We start from the raw sequence: 22,628 nt of genomic DNA, 5'->3' as shown, positions 1-22,628 counted from the left end.
AATTAATAAAAACTTTACCTTTATGAGCAATCCTGGACTTATAAAACCGGCAAAAATTACTTAGTAGCATATGCAAATGAGGGCTCGCAAGTGCCCAGGGGCGGCGTTACCCTCATAGGTGCCCAGCTAGCTCAGCCTTATCGTCGCTTCCCCCCGCCCATCCTTTCCCTCTGCCCGCCCATCTACCTACTTCTTGTTTCGCTGAGATCCCGCGCCTGCGCACTCAGTCCGTCGGCCGGCGCATGCGCACTGCGATGCTCATTCCTTGTACGGCCTCACAGTAATTAATGCGCATGCGCTGGCTTCGCGCTGTTAGCCGGGATCTCGGCGAAACAAGAAGTAAGTAGATGGGCGGTCAGAGGGAAAGAATGGGCAGGGGAAGCGACAATAAGGCTGAGCTAGCTGGGCACCTACGAGGGTAACGCCGCCCCTGCCGGTTTTATAAGTCCAGGATTGCTCATAAAGGTAACGTTTTTATTAACTGTAAGGCTGCTAGAAAGCTATGGGAAGGATTAAAAAGGTGAAACTTTGATGACAGACTCCCTTTAAGTCTCTATGAGAAGTTGCCACATCTTACCACAGGCGTTTTTGCCCATTCCTCCTTGCAATACTGATTCTGCTCCTTCCAATTGGATGGTTTGCGCTTGTGAACAGCAATCTTTAAATCTGACCACATATTTTCTATTGGATTGAGATCTGGGCTTTGACTAGGACATTCCAACACATTTACATGTTTCCCCTTAAGGCTGGGTTCACACGAGCGTGTCCGGATTAGGTCCGGATGCGTCCCGGTGTGTTGCGGCAAAACCGCGAGAGTAGGAATGCAATTGCAGTCAGTTTTGACTGCAATTGCGTTCCGATGTTCAGTTTTTATCGCGCGGGTGCAATGTGTTTTGCACGCGCGTGATAAAAAACAGACACTGGTACCCAGACCCGAACTTCTTCACAGAAGTTCAGGTTTGGGTTAGTTGTAGTGTAGATTGTATTACTTTCCCTTATAACATGGTTATAAGGGAAAATAATAGCATTCTGAATACAGAATGCATAGTACAATAGGGCTGGAGGGGTTTAAAAAAAATAAACTCATTAACTCACCTTCTCCTCTTGATCTCGAAGTTCCCCGTCTCTTCTTTACTTGAGTTGTGGGCTAAAGGACCTTTGAGTTGAGTTTACTGATGAGTTGTGGGCTAAAGGACCTTTGGTGACGTCAGATCTCATGCTCCAATCACATGGTCCATCACCAAAGGTCCTTTAGCCCACAACTCATCAGTAAACTCAACTCAAAGGTCCTTTAGCCCACAACTCAAGTAAAGAAGAGACCGGGAACTTCGAGATCAAGAGGAGAAGGTGAGTTAATGAGTTTATTTTTTTAAACCCCTCCAGCCCTATTGTACTATGCATTCTGTATTCAGAATGCTATTATTTTCCCTTATAACCATGTTATAAGGGAAAGTAATACAGTGAATAGACTGTCACCTAGCAACCATGCGTGAAAATCGCACCGCATCCGCACTTGCTTGCGGATGCTTGCGATTTTCACGCAACCCCATTCACTTCTATGGGGCCTGCGTTGCGTGAAAAACGCAGAATATAGAGCATGCTGCGATTTTCACGCAACGCATAAGTGATGCGTGAAAATCATCGCTCATCTGAACAGCCCCATAGAAATGAATCGGTCCAGATTCAGTGCGGGTGCAATGCGTTCACCTACCGCATTGCACCCGCGCGGAAATCTCGCCCGTGTGAACGCAGCCTAAATCACTCAAGTGTTGCTTTAGCAGTGTGTTTGGCGTCATTGTCCTGCTGAAAGGTGAACCTCATTCCTAGCCTCAAATCACGCAGAGTGTGGTACAGGTTTTGCTCAAGAATATCCCTGTATTTAGCACCATCCATCTTTCCCTCAACTCTGACCAGTTTCCCAGTCCCATCCCCACAGCATGATGCTGCCACCACCATGTTTCACTGTGGGGATGGTGTTCTTTGGGTGATGTGATGACATAGCGTTTTCTTTGATGGCCAAAAAGTTCCATTTTAGTCTCATCAGACCAGAGCACTTTCCTCCATACATTTTGGGAGTCTCCCACATGCCTATTCACAAACTCACAACATGCCTTATTGTTTTTAGCTGAAAGGAAATTTTCATGTGGAAAAACCGAAGCATAAGGCCTCTTTCACACGGGCACAATGCGTGAGGTGAACGCATTGCACCCGCACTGAATCCGGACCCATTCATTTATATTCGGCTGTGCACATGGGCGGTGATTTTCACACATCACTTGTGCGTTGCGTGAAAATCGCAGCAAGCTCTATATTGTGCAATAATAGCATTCTGAATAAATTGAGGGTTAAAAAAAATAAAAAAAATTAACTCCCCTTCTCCTCTTGTTCGCGTAGCTCCCTGTCTCTTCTTTACTTCTCAAAAGATGAACTATGGGCTAAAGGACCTTTGGTGACATCAGATCACATGCTCCAATGACATGGTACATCACCGCGGTGATGGACCATGTGATTGGAGCATGTGATCTGACGTCACCAAAGGTCCTTTAGCCCATAGTTCATCTTTTAAAGAACTAAAGACCGGGAACAACGCGAACAAGAGGAGAAGGTGAGTTAATTTTTTTTATTTTTTAACCCTCAATTGATCACCTACTAAGCATTCTGTATTCAGAATGCTATTATTTTCCCTTATAACCATGTTATAAGGGAAAATAATAACATCTACACAACACCGAACCCAAACCTGAACTTCAGTGAAGAAGTTCGGGTCTGGGTACCACAGTCGGTTTTTTATCACGCGCGTGCAAAACACATTGCACACGCGCGATAAAAACTGAACATCGGAACGCAATTGCAGTCAAAACTGACTGCAATTGCATTCCTACTCGCGCGGGTTTGCCGCAACACACCGGGACGCATCCGGAACTAATCTGGACACGCTCGTGTGAACCCAGCCTAACAGTACCAACAAAGTGTATAAGATTAGACAAATCTCATGTACACTTTGCTTATTTCTGCAGTGCAGATTTTGAAAGCTTTTGCAGCTTTCACTGCCACTTGTGATTTGGAGTTCTGCACTTCGCCACTAGGGAGCCCAGGAAGTTTAAGACATTTATGCACCTCTCAGATGTAAACTGCATAGCAGCCTGCAGGAATTCTCTGATCCGGCACTGCCGGATACAAATGGGATGCCCTCCAACCCCATTAAGTATAATGTGGTCTGGCGGAGATTAGGCCGCATTCCAGCATAAATGCCAAGAATCGGCCGGTCACAAACTGCTGCATGCTGCGGTTTGTGCCCGGCCAATTCCCGTCATTGTCTGCAGGATCAGGCGGCCGGATTGTAGTGCCATAAGTAGCCTAAGACTGTGTACCTCCAACTTGTTTGGACGCATAAAGAAAAGCAGGACCCATTCACTTGGGAAAAAGGCCTTATCCTGCATTGGTCCTCTGGGGTGTTTAGGCTGTGGCTACCATGGCAAACGTCCATACCTAGTAGTATATAACTTTGTTTTTGTTGGCAACACACTTTTAAACAAGTCCACTCTATCGGGAGTGAAGTCATGCACCAACAACACCCCAGGCCGGGTAGCCGGAATGGGAGCAGGCGATATGCAACACTTTGATCTGGCTCAGTGGGCGTCCCGAGCATGGAACCACCTTCCATGACGTCTACATGCCCTCTAACGATTTTGCTGCAGGAGTACAATAAAATCTGGCCCATTACTGGCAACACAACAATGGTGAAAAAAGAAACATGGGCACTGTATAGCTGTAACGTATTCGGGTACTTTCATACTTGCATTTTTCTTTTCTGGCATAGAGTTCCGTCCTAGCGGCTCTGTACCGGAAAAGAACTGATCAGTTTTATCCCCATGCATTCTCAATGGAGAGCAATCCGTTCAGGATGCATCAGGATGTCTTCAGTTCAGTCTTTTTGACTGATCAGGACAAAGATAAAACCGCAGCATGCTACGGTTTTGTCTCCGGCCAAAAAAACTGAACACTTGCCTGAATGCCGGATCCGGCATTTATTTCCATAGGAATGTATTAGTCCCGGATCCGGCATTCAAAATACCGAAATGCCGGATCCGTCCTTCCGGTCTGCGCATGTGCAGACCGAAAAAAAAAAAAAAGGTGAAAAAAATAAAATGCCGGATCCGTTTTTCCGGATGACACCGGAAAGACGGATCCGGTATTGCAATGCATTTTTCAGACTGGTCAGGATCCTGATTAGTCTTACAAATGCCATCAGTTTGCTTGCCGGATCACTCTGCCGCAAGTGTGAAAGTAGCCTTAAGGTACACCGTGTAGAAAATTAGGGATATAGATGTCCAGCAGAGAACAGAGGAGGCTGGAGGGGACTTCATAAAGTGTGAGGCAAGGCTGGGCAGCAGTGCAGGGGATTTTTATTGTGTCTGCTCACACACCAGGATGTGGTTTGTTATAAGGAGACCTCACTGAAAGAGTGCAGATGTTTATACAGATGTAGTTGAGTCATCACAGGGAAGATCTACATCAGCAATCACAGTGGTGGGAATTAGCAGATGTCTGGAGATACACCCGAAGTATGCTGTGCACTGCCTATTCCTCCGTACAAGGTACCGGCAGAAATAGTACACTATTGTCACAGTGTAAATGGAATCCAGCAATCAACACAATTTGACCCAAAACGACGTCCTCTAGAACTATGGACAATAGTTTAATACACACGTTTTGGTTAGTAGCAGTGGACTGAGCAGTCATCGAATATGGATGCCGAATATGGCTGCCCAAGCCCAAGAAGGGACATACCGGCGATGTGACAAGCCCTGCGCAATCCCCTCTGTGCCTCCAAACAGAGACCCCTTAGTGCTTCCCTCCTATAGTATGGGGGTCCTTACTGCTTCCTCACATAGTATGTGGCCCTCTTAATGCTTCCCCACATGGTATGGGGGGCTTACTGCTTCCCTCCTACAGAATGGGGTCCTTACTGCTTCCACACACAGTATGGGGTCCCCTTAGTGCCTCCCCCACAGTATGGGGGCCTTACTGCTTCCCTACACATTATGGGGCAGCCTTAGTGCCCCCCCCCCCCCAACAGTATGGGGGCCTTAATGCTTTCCCACACAGTATGAGGCCCCCTTAGTGCTTCCCTCATAGTATGGGGGGTTCTTACTGCTTCCCCACACAGTATGATGCTTCCCCACATAGTATAGGCCCCCCTTAGTTCCTCCCCACATGGTATGGGGGCCTTACTGCTTCCCCCCTACAGTATTGGGTCCTTACTGCTTCCCCACACAGTATGGGGCCCCTTATTTCCTCCCCTCCCACATTATGGGGGCCTTACTGCTTCCCCACACAGTATGGGGTCCCCTTAGTGCCTCCCCCAACAGTATGGGGGTCTTAATGCTTTCCCACACAGTATGAGGCCCCCTTAGTGCTTCCCTCCTATAGTATGGGGGTACTTACTCCTTCCCCACACAGTATGGGGCCCCCTTAGTGCTTCCCCACAAAGTATGGGCCCCCCTTAATTCCTCCCCCCACAGTATGGGGACCTTACTGCTTCTCCACACAGTATGGGGCCCCTTTAGTTCCTCCCCACATAGGTGTGTGTCGGGGGCAGGACCCAGAGTGATCACTAGTCGCCCAATGCTCGCCTTCTGAAAGGTGTTGTCTCCAATCAGCCCTTTAAGCCGTCAGTGGTGCAGGTTGCTTTCTATTATAGTTTTAGCATGTCAGCTACAATGAGCTTCATTAGTGCAGACCTATAATATGGTACTTCTACAAGTCTGTGGGCCATACTGTATATGCCTAGTTGCCTACCCATATTATAAGGTACTTTGGACAAACTATGGCATGCTCCATATGATCCCACATTACAGAGAGAATGTATGGGACCAGGGGTACCATATAACAGCAGACGGCCTATAGCTGGGTAGTATGCAGCCTACTTATAGTGACATCACAAATCTAAACACAATGATGTCACAAATCCCAGCGTTAGTGGCATCTAGCTTTATCAAAACTGGTGTAAAGTAAAACGGTCTTAGTTGCTCATAGCAACCAATCAGATTCAGCCTTTCATTTTCCAAAAGGAGTGCTGCAAAATGAAAGGTAGAATCTGATTGGTTGCTATGGGCAACTATGCTACTTCTACTTTACACCAGTTTTGATAAATCTCCCCCTATAAATCCTAAAGGACGAAGGCAGGAGTCAAAAAGAGAAGATGGCGGTCCTTGACCACGCCATCGCCATTCTCTGTCTTTTCATTAGTCAACCACAGTTTCACATGATGGAAAAGTAAAGCGCTACCTAGACCTGAATGCCTTGCTACGTATTCCTAATATTCTCTCGAAAGGACTAATTTCTACAAGATTTGGAAATACCATTAATCCAGCCACATGGGGTCAGCTATTTAAAGAACTAATAACAGGTTAGGTAATGTGGAACACCTGTTATAACAGTCCTGTCCTTTCCAGCGAAACGTATCCCACAACCGCTCTGACGTCTTAAAGAAAAAACATACAGAAACGTCTATGGATATATCAGATAGATCAAGGACGTACTCATGTCACTTGTGGTAAAGGAGCCCCCCCTGGAGGCCTACCCTGGAACTTCACCCATTAGTCAGTGAATAGAACGTATTACAGAAGGGTCGGGGAAGCCATACAGATAAAAACGATAAAAGCTCCTCATGGGAACTGAAAAAGGGGGCAAAATTTTATATTTTACAAACCAAGGGGTTCACGAATTGGAGATAGTGGGGACCTGATGGACAACAAATTTTCCTCTTTAGCTTTTTTTTTTGTCTTTATAGACTTACTATTTTTGTTAGCAAAATGTTTTGTTTCAAGAGGGGTGTCCTACTTTCCATCAGTACTGTATGTAAAATGATCTTATCATAACATTCATATTTTACTATATAAAGGCCGCAGACACCAATTACTGCTGCAGCCAAGTGCACATTCACTGTGTCAACTAGAGCTGATATATATACACACACTGCTCAAAAAAATAAAGGGAACACTTAAACAACACAATGTAACTCCAAGTCAATCACACTTCTGTGAAATCAAACTGTCCACTTAAGAAGCAACACTGAGTGACAATCCATTTCACATGCTGTTGTGCAAATGGGATAGACAACAGGTGGAAATTATAGGCAATTAGCAAGACACCCCCAATAAAGGAGTGGTTCTGCAGGTGGTGATCACAGACCACTTCTCAGTTCCTATGCTTCCTGGCTGATGTTTTGGTCACTTTTGAATGCTGGCGGTGCTTTCACTCTAGTGGTAGCATGAGACGGAGTCTACAACCCACACAAGTGGCTCATCAATGCGAGCTGTGGCAAGAAGGTTTGCTGTGTCTGTCAGCGTAGTGTCCAGAGCATGGAGGCGCTACCAGGAGACAGGCCAGTACATCAGGAGACGTGGAGGAGGCCGTAGGAGGGCAACAACCCAGCAGCAGGACCGCTACCTCCGCCTTTGTGCAAGGAGGAACAGGAGGAGCACTGCCAGAGCCCTGCAAAATGACCTCCAGCAGCCCACAAATGTGCATGTGTCTGCTCAAACGGTCAGAAACAGACTCCATGAGGGTGATATGAGGGCCCGACGTCCACAGGTGGGGGTTGTGCTTACAGCCCAACACCGTGCAGGACGTTTGGCATTTCCTAGAGAACACCAAGATTGGCAAATTCGCCACTGGCGCCCTGTACTCTTCACAGATGAAAGCAGGTTCACACTGAGCACATGTGACAGACATGACAGAGTCTGGAGACGCCGTGGAGAACGTTCTGCTGCCTGCAACATCCTCCAGCATGACCGGTTTGGCATTGGGTCAGTAATGGTGTGGGGTGGCATTTCTTTGGAGGGCCGCACAGCCCTCCATGTGCTCGCCAGAGGTAGCCTGACTGCCATTAGGTACCGAGATGAGATCCTCAGACCCCTTGTGAGACCATATGCTGGTGCGGTTGGCCCTGGGTTCCTCCTAATGCAAGACAGTGCTAGACCTCATGTGGCTGGAGTGTGTCAGCAGTTCCTGCAAGACGAAGGCATTGATGCTATGGACTGGCCCGCCCGTTCCCCAGACCTGAATCCAATTGAGCACATCTGGGACATCATGTATCTCTCTATCCACCAACGTCACGTTGCACCACAGACTGTGCAGGAGTTGGCAGATGCTTTAGTCCAGGTCTGGGAGGAGATCCCTCAGATGACCGTCCGCCACCTCATCAGGAGCATGCACAGGTGTTGTAGGGAGGTCATACAGGCACGTGGAGGCCACACACACTACTGAGCCTCATTTTGACTTGTTTTAAGGACATTACATCAAAGTTGGATCAGCCTGTAGTGTGTTTTTCCACTTTAATTTTGAGGGTGACTCCAAATCCAGACCTCCATGGGTTAAAAAATTTGATTTCCATTATTTTTTTTTTGTGTGATTTTGTTGTCAGCACATTCAACTATGTAAAGAACAAAGTATTTCAGAAGAATATTTAATTAATTCAGATCTAGGATGTGTTATTTTTGTGTTCCCTTTATTTTTTTGAGCAGTGTATATATATATATATATATATATATATATATATATATATATATATATATATATATATATATATATCTCCATAGAAAAGTCAGGCAGCACTCCTTAATATGCAGCTGTAGCTGTGTAGGTGCCCGCGGCAGTCCCCCGATGCAGGACAGGATAAACAACACAGAAAATCCGCAGCACTCCTTGAAGTAAAAAAAATGTGCAATTTATTCACACATGTCAGAAAAGACAACGTTTCGGTTCTCTCACAGAACCTTTCTCAAGTCAAGTCAACTATTTACACATATATAAATATAAACCAACAATTTCAGCAGGATTAAGGCCCCTTTCACACGAGCGAGTTTTCCGCACAGGTGCGATGTGTGAAGTAAACGCATTTCAAGGGGTCTGAGCACATGAGCATTTTTTTTCACAAGTCATTTCTGCGTTGCGCGAGAATCGCAGCATGTTCTATATTCTGCTTTTTTCACGCAGCCCTGGCCCCATAGAAGTGAATGGGGCTTAAGTGAAAAACTGATTTTCAGTTTTTCACTGATGGTTGCTAGGAGATGTTTGTAAATCTTATGGGTTTTTTTCACGCACGTGTAAATGCATCAAAACTGATTGCACCTGCGCAGAAAAAAAATGATATATTGAACACAATTGCAGACAAAACTGACTTAACTTGCTTGCGTAATTGTGCAATTTTCACTGAACCCACCCTGACACAATCTGTATTGTTCATGTAAAAGAGGCCTAAATCTCCCCTGATTGCACAAGTCACAGGAACGAGGGATCAGACATGATGGATTTCAACATACCCAATCATTTGTGCCCGCAGCAGCACAAAGAGGTATTCCCATCTTAGACATTTATGGCACAGCCATAGGATATGCTATGAATGTCTTATAGACGAGTGTCCTATCTCGAGAACGGAGGTTTCCTTCTTTTGGCCAGGAATACGGAAACAGCAAAGCTCATTGTGCTACGCTGCTTCCATACCTCACAGAAGTAACTGCAGTGATCCGTGCACATGAATGGTCACCATGTCATTTACCATCCATCTGAATGACTTTTTATGTATATGGTTCTTACTTCTTTGATGGTTTAGTTTACGTATTCATTAAAAAAAAAAATACTGTATATACGGTACTTTTTTTTTTTATGAATACGTAAACTGAACCATCAAAGGGGCACCAGGGGACTAAGATAGTGAGGCTGTGGGCTGGTCCTCTGACCCTCTGGACAGGACTGGCAAAACCTACAACATGTTTGGACCCATCTGCCTACGTACGTCTGTTATAAAAAATAAAGTAACGGGTAACATAGTAGACATATCGCTGTCACATACTAAAAAATGCAGTGTGTGCTATTGTATGTTAAAACCTATACACACTATTCATCTAAACTTAATCACCTTTAAGGCCCAAATGATGTGACATTAAAGAGGACCTGCTGTCACCCTAAATGCAATGCAATCTGCAAGCAGCATGTAATAGAGCAGGAGGAGCTGAGCAGATTGATTATAGTTTTGTGGGAAAAGATTAGGCCAACCTTTATTCATTAAAATTTCTGTTTCTGACTACAGATGTACACGGGGGCCGTCTATCGGTGATTGCCTTTGAATCCAGAGGGAAAAAAAGCAGGCTGGTTTGAGAGCTGCATTTATACAAGCAAGCAAATAACGCGAGTTTGTGAGCATTCGTGTGTTTGAGTTCAAGTGTGTGTTTGTATTAACCACCTCAGCCCCTATGGCTTAAACACCCTTAAAGACCAGGCCACTTTTTACACTTCTGACCTACCCTACTTTGACCGTTTATTGCTCGGTCATGCAACTTACCACCCAAATGAATTTTACCTCCTTTTCTTCTCACTAATAGAGCTTTCATTTGGTGGTATTTCATTGCTGCTGACATTTTTACTTTTTTTGTTATTAAATCGAAATGTAACGATTTTTTTTGCAAAAAAATGACATTTTTCACTTTCAGTTGTAAAATTTTGCAAAAAAAACGACATCCATATATAAATTTTGCTCTAAATTTATTGTTCTACATGTCTTTGATAAAAAAAAAAATGTTTGGGTAAAAAAAAAATGGTTTGGGTAAAAGTTATAGCGTTTACAAACTATGGTACAAAAATGTGAATTTCCGCTTTTTGAAGCAGCTCTGACATTCTGAGCACCTGTCATGTTTCCTGAGGTTCTACAATGGCCAGACATTACAAACACCCCACAAATGACCCCATTTCGGAAAGTACACACCCTAAGGTATTCGCTGATGGGCATAGTGAGTTCATAGAACTTTTTATTTTTTGTCACAAGTTAGCGGAAAATGATGATTTTTTTTTTATTTATTATTTTTCTTACAAAGTCTCATATTCCACTAACTTGTGACAAAAAATAAAAAGTCCTATGAACTCACTATGCCCATCAGCGAATACCTTTGGGTGTCTTCTTTCCAAAATGGGGTCACTTGTGGGGTAGTTATACTGCCCTGGCATTCTAGGGGCCCAAATGTGTGGTAAGGAGTTTGAAATCAAATTCTGTAAAAAATGCCCTGTGAAATCCGAAAGGTGCTCTTTGGAATATGGGCCCCTTTGCCCACCTAGGCTGCAAAAAAGTGTCACACATGTGGTATCTCCGTATTCAGGAGAAGTTGGGGAATGTGTTTTGGGGTGTCATTTTACATATACCCATGCTGGGTGAGAGAAATATCTTGGTCAAATGCCAACTTTTCCCATTTTTTTATACAAAGTTGGCATTTGACCAAGATATTTCTCTCACCCAGCATGGGTATATGTAAAATGACACCCCAAAACACATTCCCCAACTTCTCCCGAGTACGGAGATACCACATGTGTGACACTTTTTTGCAGCCTAGGTGGGCAAAGGGGCCCATATTCCAAAGAGCACCTTTCGGATTTCACAGGGCATTTTTTACAGAATTTGATTTCAAACTCCTTACCACACATTTGGGCCCCTAGAATGCCAGGGCAGTATAACTACCCCACAAGTGACCCCATTTTGGAAAGAAGACACCCCAAGGTATTCGCTGATGGGCATAGTGAGTTCATGGAAGTTTTTATTTTTTGTCACAAGTTAGTGGAATATGAGACTTTGAAAAGGAAAAAAAAAAAAAAAAATCATCATTTTCCACTAACTTTCCACTAACGTGACAAAAAAAAAAAAAAAAAAATTCTAGGAACTCGCCATGCCCCTCACGGAATACCTTGGGGTGTCTTCTTTCCAAAATAGGGTCACTTGTGGGGTAGTTATACTGCCCTGGCATTTTCCAGGGGCCCTAATGTTTGGTAAGTAGATAAATGACCTGTGAAATCCTAAAGGTGCTCTTTGGAATGTGGGCCCCTTTGCCCACCTAGGCTGCAAAAAAGTGTCACACATGTGGTATCGCCGTATTCAGGAGAAGTTGGGCAATGTGTTTTGGGGTGTCTTTTTACATATACTCATGCTGGGTGAGAGAAATATCTCGGCAAAAGACAACTTTTCCCATTTTTTTTATACAAAGTTGGCATTTGACCAAGATATTTATCTCACCCAGCATGGGTATATGTAAAATGACACCCCAAAACACATTGCCCAACTTCTCCTGAGTACGGCGATACCAGATGTGTGACACTTTTTTGCAGCCTAGATGCGCAAAGGGGCCCACATTCCTTTTATGAGGGCATTTTTAGACATTTGGATCCCAGACTTCTTCTTACGCTTTAGGGCCCCTAGAATGCCAGGGCAGTATAAATACCCCACATGTGACCCCATTTTGGAAAGAAGACACCCCAAGGTATTCAATGAGGGGCATGGCGAGTTCATAGAATTTTTTTTTTTTTTTTGGCACAAGTTAGCGGAAATTGATTTTATTTATTTTTTTCTCACAAAGTCTCCCTTTCCGCTAACTTGGGACAAAAATTTCAATCTTTCATGGACTCAATATGCCCCTCACGGAATACCTGGGGGTGTCTTCTTTCCGAAATGGGGTCACATGTGGGGTATTTATACTGCCCTGGCATTCTAGGGGCCCTAAAGCGTGAGAAGAAGTCTGGAATATAAATGTCAAAAAAATTTTACGCATTTGGATTCCATGAGGGGTATGGTGAGTTCATGTGAGATTTTATTTTTTGACACAAGTTAGTGGAATATGAGACTTTGTAAGAAAAAAAATAATAATTTCCGCTAACTTGGGCCAAAAAAATGTCTGAATGGAGCCTTACAGGGGAGTGATCAATGACAGGGGGGTGATCAATGACAGGGGGGTGATCAGGGAGTCTATATGGGGTGATCACCCCCCTGTCATTGATCACCCCCGTATAAGGCTCCATTCAGATGTCCGTATGTGTTTTGCGGATCCGATCCATGTATCCGTGGATCCGTAAAAATCATACGGACATCTGAATGCAGCCTTACAGGGGGGTGATCAATGACAGGGGGGTGATCAGGGAGTCTATATGGGGTGATCAGGGGTGATCAAGGGTGAATAAGGGGTTAATAAGTGACAGGGGGGGTGTAGTGTAGTGGTGCTTGGTGCAACATATTACTGAGCTACCTGTGTCCTCTGGTGGTCGATCCAAACAAAGGGGACCACCAGAGGACCAGGTAGCAGGTATATTAGACGCGGTTATCAAAACAGCGTCTAATATACCTGTTAGGGGTTAAAAAAAATCACATCTCCAGCCTGCCAGCGAACGATCGCCGCTGGCAGGCTGGAGATCCACTCGCTTACCTTCCGTTCCTGTGAACGCGCGCGCCTGTGTGCGCGCGTTCACATGAAATCTCGCGTTTCTCGCGTCGCTGCGTTCGGCGGTCTGGAGGTGGTTAAGTGTGTGACTTTAGATTACGTGATTTGAGATTCAGGGACTTTAGGAGGGGACTACATTAAGTTAGATTCTTATCACTGCACCATACTGTATTTTTTCTCTTTTCTTGCTTAATCCCCATTTAGTATGTGTTCCATTATTGACATTGCAGTCCAGTGCACATCTTGTCTAATGTATGCAGTCCTGGAAAAGCCGTTTGAGGGTGCATATCTTTGTTCAAAATGTGAGCAAATTGCCCGTTTGAATCGCACAGAGTATCTAAACGGGTGAATTTCAACACTGAAGCTTTCACAATTTGGAAAAGAGTTTGCTGCTCACTGAGCAAGCACTCTATGGGGTAGATGTGGGGGAGGCTGGTAGCAAGGAGGCTCAGGAAAGTGAGGTAGCTAGCTGGGTAATAGTTAAAAAGCGGGGTAGAGGGAAGAGTGCCAGGGAGGCTAGCCCTGATCTGACACACCCCAACATGTTTACAAGGTTGGCAGATGAGGGGGATGTCAGTTCAGGGAGAGCACTGCTGCAGCCAGACACATCCTCTGCCAGTCAGGGGAAAGTCAGCTCCAGTAAGCAGGAGAGCAGGACAGGCCAGACAGGTGCTGGTAGTGGGAGACTTAATTATTAGGGGTACAGATAGGGCAATCTGTCACAAAGACCTGGATCGCCGAACTTTGTGTTGTCTTCCTGGCGCCTGAGTTCGACACATCGCGGATCGGGTTGACAGATTACTGGGCTGGAGAAGATCCAGCGGTCATGGTCCATATCGGAACCAATGAAAAAGTTAGAGGTAGGTGGAGCGTCCTTAAAAATGATTTTAGGGATTTAGGTCAAAAGCTTAGGGCAAGGACCTCAAAAGGTAGTATTTTCTGAAATACTACCGATACCACAAGCCACACAAGAAAGGCAGCAGGGGGTTTAGGGAGGTTAACAAGTGGCTCAAGAACTGGTGTAGGAAGGAGGGGTTTGGGTTCCCGGAGAACTGGGCCGACTTCTCTGTTGGCTACAGGCACTATCGTAGGGATGGGCTACACCTCAATGGGGAAGGGGCAGCTGTGTTGGGAGAAAAGAAGGCTAGAAGGTTGGAGGAGTGTTTAAAGAGGACCTTTCACTAGATTAAAAAATCTAAACTAAGTATACAGACATGTAGAGCGGCGCCCAGGGATCTCCCTGCACTTACTATTATACCTGGGCGCCGCTCCGTTCGCCCGGTATAGCCTCCGGTATCTTCACATGTTAGGCTCCACCCAGTTGAGCCTGCCGGCGTCTCCTTCTCCCATGCTGTAGCGCTGGCCAAGCGCAGCGCTCAGCTCATAGAAAAAAAAAAAACTCAGGCTATGAGCTGAGCGCTGCGATTCGCCAGCGCTACAGCATGGGAGAAGGAGACGCCGGCAGGTTCCCCTGGGTGGAGCCTAACATGTGAAGATACCGGAGGCTATACCGGGCGAACGGAGCGGCGCCCGGGGATAACAGTAAGTGCAGGGGGATCCCTGGGTGCCGCTCTACATGTCTGTATAGTTAGTTTAGATTTTTTAATCTAGTGAAAGGTCCTCTTTAAACTAGGGACTGGGGGGGAGGGTAATTATGTTATAGGATGGGAAGATAGTGCAGATAGAGACCGGGGAAAGGTAATGGGACTGGGGGAGGAATGGAAGGAGGAACTAGAACAGCTCAGAAGGAAAGGTGTAGGGTACAAAACATACATAAGCAGGGCTCCAGATGGCAACTTAGAATTTACAAATGGCGACAAGACTTTTTAGTCTCGTCGCCATAGCTCTGCAGTTGAATACAGCGGCGGGGCACCGGAGATGATAGTTCTCTGCCCCGCCGCCGATGTTCTTCACAGCAGCACAGTGGAGGAGTCTCTCCCTCCCCCCTGTGCTGCTGCCGCCAATAGGAAGAGAGACCGGAGAAGGAGGGGAGGGGCTGTGGCCACTGCACCACCAATGAAGATAACTGACCTGTTAATACAAATACAGGAGGCGGGTGCCGGAATCAAATAGCCGGCACCCGACCTCTATGACAGGGAGCTGCGATCAGCGACAGTTGAGTTAACCCTTCAGGTGCGGTACCTGAGGGGTTAACTGCAGCGGATCGCAGCTCCCTGTCATAGATGTCAGGTGCCGGCTATTTGATTCCTGCACCCGCCTCCTGTATTTGTATTAACAGGTCAGTTATCTTCATTGGTGGCGCAGTGCGCCCCCCCACCCCAACATAATAATGGGGCGAATGCTGCGGATTTTGCCAAATTTTCAAGCTGTGAGGGAGGAGGGGCTGGGGGCCGGCATCTGCTTTTATAATGACAGCGGGGCCCGCGCAGTGACTGTATTCTACTACACGGGCCCACGGGCTCACTGCATATTATCGTATCTGTAATGGTTAATTGTTAAATGTTTATAATCGGGTAATCAGCGCCTGTATACTTACAACTACAAGCGCTCGGTAGCAGAGAGGAGGGAAGAGGCAGGCCGGGAGGACGGGCGCTGGCAGCGTGAGTCACTACGTCACGCGCCTGCGCCGCCCACTTTATGAATGAAGCAGGCGGCGTGGTCACATGACGTAGTGACTCACGCTGCCAGCGCCAGTCCTCCCGGCCTGCCTCCTCCCTCCTCTCTGCTACCGAGCGCTTGTAGTTTAGTTGTAAGTATACAGGCGCTGATTACCCGATTATATACATAACAATTAACCATTACAGATACGATAATATACAGTGAGCGAGGCCCGTGTAGTAGAATACAGTCACTGCATGGGCCCCGCTGTCATTATAAAAGCAGATGCGACCCCCACTCCCTGTATTGAGGGTCATTCACTACAGGGACACTGTTATGGAGGGGATCTGTGGATGACACATAGCATAAGATGCTATGTGTCATCCACAGATCCCCCCCATAACTGTCATACACAGATCCCCATAACAGTGCCATCCAGAGACCCCAATAAAAGCCACCCACAGATCCCCCATAAGTGTCACCCACAGATCCCCCATAACAGTGCGCCACCCACAGATCCCCCATAACAGTGCGCCATCCACAGACCACAATTAGTTCAAAACCCACCAAAAGCACACCTTTTGGTTCAAAATGTTTTTTTTCTTATTTTCCTGCGTCTTATGGGCCGGTGCGTCTTATAGGGCGAAAAATACGGTAATTGTGAGAGGTACATACCTTATAGGAATAAAAGGTTAAGGAACAAGAAAAAAATTTGGATAAATAGAACTGTAAAGAAAGCAATAAATGACAAAAAGAAAGCATTTAAATGGAGGGTAGTGAGGAAGCACTGAAAAACTATAAAAGGAAAAAAATAGAATATGTAAAAAACAAATGAAAGCAGCCAAACTAGAGACCGAGAGATTAATTGCCAAAGAGCAAAACTAACCTAAAATGTTTTTCAATTATATACCGGTAAATGGTAAAAAGAATAAATCTGAAGGTGTCGGCCCTCTACAGAGTAATGAGGGGGGAATTGCAGAGAGCGATGAGGAGAAAGCCAAGCTATTAAATATTTTTTTCTTCACTGTATTCACTGAAGAAAATAAACTGTCAGATGAAATGCAGAATGTAAAAGTTAATTCCCCATTAAAAGTGTCCTGTCTGACCCAGGAAGAAGTACAACGGTGTCTTAAAAAGATTAAAATAGACAAATCGCCAGGACCAGATGGCATACACCCCCGTATCCTAAGAGAATTAAGTAATGTCATAGCCAGACCCTTATTTCTGATATTTAAGTACTCTATACTGACAGGGAGTGTTCCACAGGATTGGTGCATAGCAAATGTAGTGCCAGTATTCAAAAAGGGTCTAAAAACAGAGCCCGGAAACTATAGGCCGGTAAGTTTAACATCTGTCGTGAGTAAACTGAAGGTTTTCTAAGAGATGCCATCTTGGAGTACCTCAATGAAAATAAACAAATGACGCCATATCAGCATGGTTTCATGAGGGATCGGCCATGTCAAACTAATTTAAATCAGTTTCTATGAGGAAGTAAGTTCTAGACTTGACAACAGCGAATCGATGGATGTTGTATATCTGGACTTCTCCAAAGCATTTGACACTGTACCACATGAAAGGTTAGTATATAAAATGAGAATGCTTGGACTGGGAGAAAACGTCTGTATGTGGGTAAGTAACTGGCTGAGTGATAGAAAACAGAGGGTGGTTATTAAGGGTACACACTCAGATTGGGTCACTGTCACTAGTGGGGTACTTCTAGGGTCAGTATTGGGCCCTATTCTCTTCAATACATTTATTAATGATCTTGTAGAAGGCTTGCACAGTAAAATATAATTTTAGCAGATGACACTAAACTGTGTAAATTAACACGGTAGAGGACAGTATACTACTACAGAGGGATCTGGATAGCTTGGAGGTTTGGGCAGATAAGTGGCAGAGGAGGTTTAACACTGACAAATCTAAGGTTATGCACATGAGAAGGAATAATGCAAGTCACCCGTACATACTAAATGGTAAAACACTGGGTAACCCTGACATGGAAAAGGACCTAGGAATTTTAGTGAACAGCAAACTAAGCTGTAAAAACCAGTGTCAGGCAGCTGCTGCCAAGGCCAATAAGATAATGGGTTGCATCAAAAGGGGCATAGATGCCCGTGATGAGAACATAGTCCTACCACTTTACAAATCACTAGTCAGACCACACATGGAGTACTGTGTACAGTTCTGGGCTCCTGTGAACGAGGCAGACAAAGCAGATCTGGAGAGGGTTCAGAGGAGGGCAACTAAAGTAATAACTGGAATGGGTGGACTACAGTACCCTGAAAGATTATTAACATTAGGGTTATTCACTTTAGAAAAAAGACGACTGAGGGGAGATCTAATTACTATGTATAAATATATCAGGAGTCAGTACAGAGATCTATCCCATCATCTATTTATCCCCAGGACTGTGACTGTGACGAGGGGACATCCTCTGCGTCTGGAGGAAAGGAGGTTTGTACACAAACATAGAAGAGGATTCTTTACGGTAAGAGCAGTGAGATGTATTTCTGGAGTGTAATAATATTACAGGCTATAGCTACTAGAGAGGGGTCGTTGATCCAGGGAGTTATTCTGATTGGATTCGGGAAGGAATGTTTTCCCCCTTAAGTGGGAAAAATTGGCTTCTACCTCACAGGTTTTCTTTTGCCTTCCTCTGGATCAACTTGCAGGATAACAGGCTGAACTGGATGGACAAATGTTTTTTTTCGGCCTTCTGTACTATGTTATGTATGATAGATCTCTATAAAACATTGATAAGACTATGTATACACATAAATGGCCCCCGTGTACAGCTGAGCTCAAAAAAAGCAGAGATTTAAAATGTTTAAATTACCATATGTATCACCCTATAAGACGCACTTTTTTTCTCCAAAGTGGGGGGGAAATGTCAGTGCGTCTTATAGGACAAATACTAATGGGCAATGGAAGCGCTCTTTAGCAGGGTTGCCAACCAGAATTTTTATTTTTTTTCTGGACAACTTATCCCAAAATCATGGACAGGCAACATTTTTCACGGACAAACTGGAAAACTACGGTATAATGAATGAATGGCGACGTCCTGAGCAGGAGAGGTAAGTGGATTTATTTATTTTTAAGTTTGTAACTGAACATGCATATCTGGTTACTTCATTACTAAATTGTGGATCCTATGCTATTCTATCACAGAAAATTAGACCGCGGAAGAAGTCCTGTAAGGACCGAAACGTCCGATCAACGTCAATACCAAGAGTGGTTATCCAGTATTGATCATTTCCAAGTTTGTAACTGGATCATGAACTTTGTACTTTAAGGCCCCTTTCACAGGAGCGTGACGGATTGGCTCCGGATGCGTTCAGTGAAACTCGCACCATTTTGCAAGCAAGTTCAGTCAGTTTTGTCTGCGATTGCGTTCAGTTTTTTTTGCGCGGGTGCAATGCGTTTTAATGCGTTTTTCAGGCACGTGAAAAAAAAAACCTGAAGGTTTACAAACAACATCCTTTAGCAACCATCGGTGAAAAACTCATTGCATCCGCACTTGCTTCCGGATGCAATGCGTACGCTCATGTACACAGCCCCATTGAAATGAATGGGTCAGGACTCAGTGCGAGTGCTATGTGTTCACGTCACGCATTGCACCCACGTGGAGAGCTCGCTCGTGTGAAAGGAGCCTAATGCATCAATAAATTATCCAAAATTGAAAAAGAATAATCTGTGCGGCACAACTTCCTACTACTGATCGGAGGTCTAATGAAAAATATTTTTGTCTCAATATTTTTTCCTGCTCTAAAACCTAGGTGCATCTTATAGGATGAAAAATCTGGTACACGTTTTTCTTAATCTTTTCTTTCAAAACTATATAGTCAATCTGCTCAGCAACCCCTGCTCTATAACATGCGGCCTGCAGATTGGACTGCATTTTGCGGTGACAGGGCCTCTTTAAGGCTCCATTCACACGTCCGTTGTTTCTTTCCTGATCTGTTCCGTTTTTTGCGGAACAGATCTGGACCCATTCATTTTCAATGGGTCCTGAAAAAAAAACGGACAGCTCAATGTCTGATTTTTTTTCAGGACCCATTGAAAATGAATGGGTCCAGATCTGTTCCGCAAAAAAAACGGAACAGATCAGGAAAGAAACAACGGACGTGTGAATGGACCCTTAGACTCTATTTAGAGTGTATTCAGATGGTGTGGTTAGAAGCACATAGGATAAAAAGTGTGTTGTTGGTTGTGTTTTTATTTTTTTTTTACAAGTGAAAAGTGTTTTTTCATAGGTATAAGTAGTACCCGCATCAAAAACGGCACCTGTTTTATCCGTACTGTCTCCATACACCCTTACACTTGGCAGCCTCTACTGGGGGAAGATACAGCAATTGTCAGGTAAGTGTCGGACACATACACTCAATACCACATGTCCCACTGCAGAATTTGAAATCCAGCAAGAATTTTCCAGCTAACATAATAAACACCGCAATGAGGAATTACGATTTATGACGAGACTAAAAACAAAATACCTTATAAAAGTGAGGTGAAGTCAGCAGCTTACACAGCAGAAAGTGCTGCCATGTGTCTACAGCCCCACCTAGTGTATGCTATTAGTACTGCATGCATTCCTGAAATACCTCAAGCGTCTGTCTAGTAACCTGCAATAAACTGGGAGAAATTGAAGGCAAATATTTATATTCAGACAGACGGTGGAGCGTTTATCACTCAGGAAGTGATCTGGGAGAGGAAGCCATCCCCCAAATGCATGACTCAAAGTCCATAAGAACTGGATAAATATTATGTAAATCATGTTCACAGTTAATTATTACTACATTTCCCAGACATCATTATTATTATGGCCCCAGTAACCGCCCAATGATGTAATTAGACATTACACAGGTATACTTCCCATATACAATAAAATAACACAGTGGGGCAGATTTACTAAGCCTGTAGATGGCACAAACTTAGGATAGATAGATATTAGATAGATAGATGATAGATATTAGATAGATAGATATTAGATAGATATTAGATAGATAGATAGATATTAGATAGATATTAGATAGATAGATGATAGATATTAGATAGATATATATTAAATAGATACCAACTATTAGTTGGCTTACTTAGAGATATAATTTTGCACCAGAATTGTGGTGCAAAACGGTCTTTAGTTAGTAGACCGCGCATCTACCCAACAATCCCACTCCCCTTCCGGATTGCGGACCCATTCGAGTGAATGGGTCTGCATCCATGATGCACATGGCAGATGCCCATACATTGCGGACTCGCTGTTTGCGGGCACGGACCTGCTATGGTCATGTGCATGAGGCTTTAGTCGGTGGTTTTAATTTGTCTACACCTGTGAATTTGTTAAGTCACATTCGCTGTATCAGAATGCCAGACCATCAGAAGGTCCTTACACTCCCGTCACGTCCATGGCGCTGCTGTGCAGTCGCGCTTTCCAGAGTTACCATAATCGCTGGACGCAGAGCAAGCGTCAATGTTTGGGGATGAATTTTGGGAGCAACTAAAGACCACCCATGCAAATTAGGATACTGATGACGCGCCCCAGACCAGAAGACTGCAAAGCCACCGATGGGAGGTGGGCAGAAGGAGCTTCTAAGGACCATGTGAGGGACATTCCTAAAATTCACAGGGGTTTGCCATGCCTGATGTAAATAATGAATATCAGACATCATATAGGACATGACAAACTCTTTCTAATAACGCTAGAACCTGCCCTTTAACGGACATAAATCCAGAGATCTCCCCATTCATTGCTCCAATTGTTCTGCTAGATTTTCTTCAGGCTGGCAGATCAAGAGGCCTATCCTTTTTCAGGGGTGAGTGGTCCTTTCTACTGCAGCTCTTTCCCTGTAAATGTCCCAACAGAAGAAATGGCTAGCGGTAGCTGAAGATTTAAACTGAGCGTGTGCGACCCCCTCAGTGAGGTGGACAAGAAATAGGCCACTTTCACACGAGCGAGTTCAACGCATTGAACTCGCAATTTGTGTCTTGCAGCAGCTCCCGTACGGACCTCCCTAGCACTGATGGGGTTGCATAGCATTATACTGAATTATGATCCTATGTATTCCTTACAGTTCTGGAATGAATTGGATAACACCGACAGCAATAGGTCAGTGTTATACTATACAATACATTCCAGAACTGTAATAGCATCATAAATCAATACAATGCTATGTGACCCCGTCAGTGCTAGGGAGGTCAGCATGGAAGTTCTGGGAGGTCCCTCATGTATTGAGCAGCTCCATAACCCCTTCCCTCTGCTCCGAGTCCTGGTTGTACCTTGCATCCAGGGCACAATAGCAATCACGTTTCTGCGTACAGTAATTCCGTATTACCATCTGCATGCACTAAGATATATGCCGCCGTGTAAAATATATTTTATGTAGCATTAAGGCTATATTTACTAGAATAATGCTTCAGTCACGTCTCCGGCAGGCATTTAGGAGCACATTTATTAAGACCGGCGTCTAATAAGCACCTGCACTGGATCGCTGAACTTATGTAGGGGCGCTGGCCTCTCCATAACTTCGGCGTATCCACCTCCGATTCTAAATGTAAGACAGCTTCCTTGCCGATTTACATTAAGAAAATGTTCTATGCCTAAACCAGGCGTAGAGAATGATGAATGAGACGGGCCTACCGGCCGGCCCCGTTCCATGCCGCGACTCCTTTTTTAGACCTGGCATTAGAAGGGAAGTTGTCGCAGATTCTGGCGCAACATCGCATGCAACGGAATCTGCGCCAGATACACGCCACAAAAGTGGCATATATCTGTTCATAAATGACCCCCCTCAGTTCCTCCATTACATCGTATGA

At 44.7% G+C, this 22,628-nt stretch overlaps 1 protein-coding gene and 1 long non-coding RNA gene across 4 annotated transcripts in view; both read right to left on the bottom strand.

Moving 5' to 3' along the window:
* The window catches only part of VGLL4 (vestigial like family member 4), a 117,113-nt gene that overhangs the window by 38,323 nt on the left and 56,162 nt on the right, over nucleotides 1-22,628 (bottom strand). The window lies entirely within an intron of this gene.
* The window catches only part of LOC120978711, a 22,890-nt gene continuing 18,679 nt past the window's right edge, over nucleotides 18,418-22,628 (bottom strand). The window contains exon 3 of the long non-coding RNA XR_005774170.1: nucleotides 18,418-18,558. This is a non-coding gene — a long non-coding RNA (uncharacterized LOC120978711). The remainder of the gene's footprint in view (nucleotides 18,559-22,628) is intronic.

The sequence above is a fragment of the Bufo bufo genome, chromosome 9 (assembly GCF_905171765.1).
Source record: "Bufo bufo chromosome 9, aBufBuf1.1, whole genome shotgun sequence".
Classification (NCBI taxonomy): Eukaryota; Metazoa; Chordata; class Amphibia; order Anura; family Bufonidae; genus Bufo; species Bufo bufo.
The sequence above is the reverse complement of the archived record's forward strand: the minus strand, read 5'-3'. Positions and strand labels throughout refer to the sequence as shown.